The 3,156-nt window shown below is 43.1% G+C and overlaps 1 pseudogene; it reads right to left on the reverse strand.

Annotated features, from left to right (window-relative positions):
• Positions 1 to 1,032: 1,032 nt before the first annotated feature.
• On the reverse strand, positions 1,033 to 1,669 carry LOC118988918 (ferritin heavy chain-like; annotated as a pseudogene).
• Between the last annotated feature and the right edge of the window lie 1,487 nt (positions 1,670 to 3,156).

The following is a 3,156-nucleotide window of genomic DNA, read 5'->3' on the forward strand; positions in this document are numbered from 1 at the left end:
TGAGTTTATGCAGCCTCATGGGGCTTACTTCTTTCCTGAAATGTGGTTAGAGAGCCACAGCTGCCCTGCCTAGGCTCTCTCCTGTTACTCCTTCTATGCTAAGCCCCTTCTTTGTTTCAACATCCCCAGCTTTAAGAAACATACTGTAAAAATCACCTGGACTCGTACTGCAAAATTTTTCCTGCACAAAGTCAAGAACCCACATACTATGGGCTGGCCCAAGGCAGACCAGCTCCTGGCCCGGTCCCTTTTTAGTGACATAACCAGCCTAATGGACTCATATTAGTATCCTAGGTTATGGTCATCCACATTTTTTCTTCTTGCTTATATGATACTGTACAGATACTAATGTGCATGTATTTATACCACCCATCACTTAATTTAAGATGCCATCAGTATAAGATATTTATTTTGTTTTATGTAGAAAGAAAAGAAGTGCTTCCAATTAAACTGACACAATGCCTAATTCTTGTAATTTTTATTTTAAACTTATTGAATTTGTTCTTTTGGACGTATCTGGACATCACTCTTTTGCACACATTAAAAAAATGTAAGTGAAGTAAATTGGGTAAGACATTCCTAAAACTTCTTCATATTCTGAATTTGATTATTTCAAATCACTTTTCAGTTCTCAGACAGGGGTGGGGTGGGGGGTCTTTGCTTTTCCATGCACTGCTGTCATCTGTGCCATCAGGAGTGTTAGTGACGCAGTGTGTCGTGTGATAATGCTCCACTGTTGCCACGGACGTTTCTTGAAGGCCCTGACACCCACTACACGTACATGTGTGGGCAAGGACCATGCCATAATGACTGCCACATGGCAGATGGTGACTCAAAGATATGTTTTCATTTCAGAGACGTTACAGCGTAGCAAAATAGGCATTTCAAAATGAAGGTGATGCAAACATTTTTTAGGTATGTGCACACACAGGCATCTTTCTGAGTGGTGTTGATTGTGTTTTTGCTTTTTACCAAGACGGCATCATATTATACACATATTCCTGCATTTTGCTTTTCTCAAAGGTGAAGGTGACTCCAATATGCATGTACTGCTTTGGTGACCAGGGAAGTCACTTCCGTGGCAGTGGGAAGGCAGCCTGAGGCTTAGCTCTCCTCACTGTCTCCCGGAGTGTGCTCGTCAAAGAGATGCTCTGCCCTGCCGGATCCCGGGCCCCGATCTGTGCAAGCCGGTTACTCGGTCTCCCAGTTCTTTGATGGATTTCACCTGATCCTCTGGGTAGTGCGTCTCAATGAAGTCACACTAATGAGGGTCATTTTTCTCAGTGGCCAGTTTGTGCACGTCCAGTAGTGACTGATTCACACTGTTTCCTAAATGTGATGCACACTCCACTGCATTCAGCCCATCCTCCTAGTTATCACAGTCTGGTTCCTCGATATTCTGAAGGAAGATTCAGCTGCCTAGTTCATTCTGCAGCTTCCTTAGTTTCTCAGCATGTTCCCTCTCCTCATGAGATTGGTGAAGAAAACAGTTGGCAAAGTTCTTCAAAGCCCCATCACGGTGGTCAGAATAGTAAGACATGGCCAGGTAGGTGTAGGAAGCGTAGAGCTCCAGGGTGATGTGGTGGTTGATGGCAGCCCCTGAGTCCTGATGGTAGTTCTGGTGCCCCTGTGAGGTGGGCATGGTTGTCATGATGGGAGACTGAGGATGGGAGGCTTTGTGGTGCTGGGGAGCCCTGGGCTGTGAGGAGGTGGCGGGAGGATGGATCTGGGCAGCTGGCAGGGATGGAGGTTCCAAGGCCAGGTTCTGTTCAAGCTCTGTTGAAGCAGGAAACCATGGCAACTCTTGGCGAAGACTGATTTCTTCATATAGTTCTTCTGTATTTCTTAGTAAATATATTCCTAAGTATTTCATAGTTTTTGTTCCTCTTAAAATGAACTCTTTTCCTCATTTTACTCCTGAGTTTATTCTAGAATAAAGCCGTTGATTTTTTAAAAAAATATTTAGCTTATGTCAAAATTGTCTTTTAATTCTGTTTCAAAGATTTGGACATCTCATTACCATTAAGAGATTTTTAAATCACGTCTTTCCCAGCCTCTGGAGTCTGCCAACCTATTTCGCTACTCATGGCAGTTTTCTCTTGAAGGAAGATGTGGCACCTCCACGGCTGCCGATGCTCCTCTTCATTCATTTTCCTTCTGTGGAATGCTTTTCATGTCCACTTTCTCCTTAAAGTTCAAGAATTTCGAGCTGCCTGCCTGTGACTTCTTGTCAGTCCAGCCTGAAACTTTACACATGCCCTTCCAATCTGGGGACTCCAATCTTTTTTCAGTTCAGGGAAATTTTACTCTGCTCTTGATCGGATGATTGCTTTTCCTCCACATGCTCCGTTTCCTCACTTAGAAACACCTTTTATTTCCACGTTACCTATCCTGCTGATGCCTGCAGTTTCTTTTTTCTTTCTTGGATTCTTTAATTTCTTTAATTATTTTGCTCACTACTTTGAAGCATTTTTGCATTTGTTCTCTCAGAGTACTAATTAAGCCTTACTAATTATCACCTTCTCCTTTAATTTAATAAAATTTCCACTGAGAAATCTTATTTTATGCCAGTAAAGTCTTTTAAAGGTTTTGTGAGAACTCCTTGCCAACATTATTTGCTATTCAAGTTTTCATCTATCTTCTTAAGGCCTTTCCTTTTACTGAGATTTTTTTCCTACTTGCCCTTTCTCTCTGTGGTTGCTGGGACCTCTCAGATGGGTTGTAGTTTTCCTTGTCCACTTTTCAGGACTCAGACATGAAGTGTCTTTCACGGTGGGCATACAGCTGGAGGTGGAAAACAAATACATTATGGTCCTGTAGGCCTGTAATGTAAAGGCAGATACAGCATTCTGTTGAAAAACCTGGAAGAAAATTTGGTGGTCTCTCTTTGCTCACTCAGCTGAGGAGAAGGGAAGGTTCATTCGCTTGTTCTGCCTTGTCTTGGCTTTGCAAGGGTCCAAAGGACCCGGCCCGTGCAAACCATGTTAATGTCAGCTTTGAAGAAGTGGAGGGCATCCCTGGAATCCACAAATCACAACTTTTTGTCTTGTACATGTATATCATAGGTCCTGGCTGCCAACTCTCTTTCAAAAGTCCTCATTGACTGTCCAGCTCAGTGAGTTGGCAACCCGATACCAGATCCATCTGAATGTGACC

The sequence above is a fragment of the Sturnira hondurensis genome, unplaced genomic scaffold, assembly GCF_014824575.4.
Source record: "Sturnira hondurensis isolate 20B ecotype Veracruz unplaced genomic scaffold, ASM1482457v3 Scaffold0006413, whole genome shotgun sequence".
NCBI classification, from domain to species: domain Eukaryota; kingdom Metazoa; phylum Chordata; class Mammalia; order Chiroptera; family Phyllostomidae; genus Sturnira; species Sturnira hondurensis.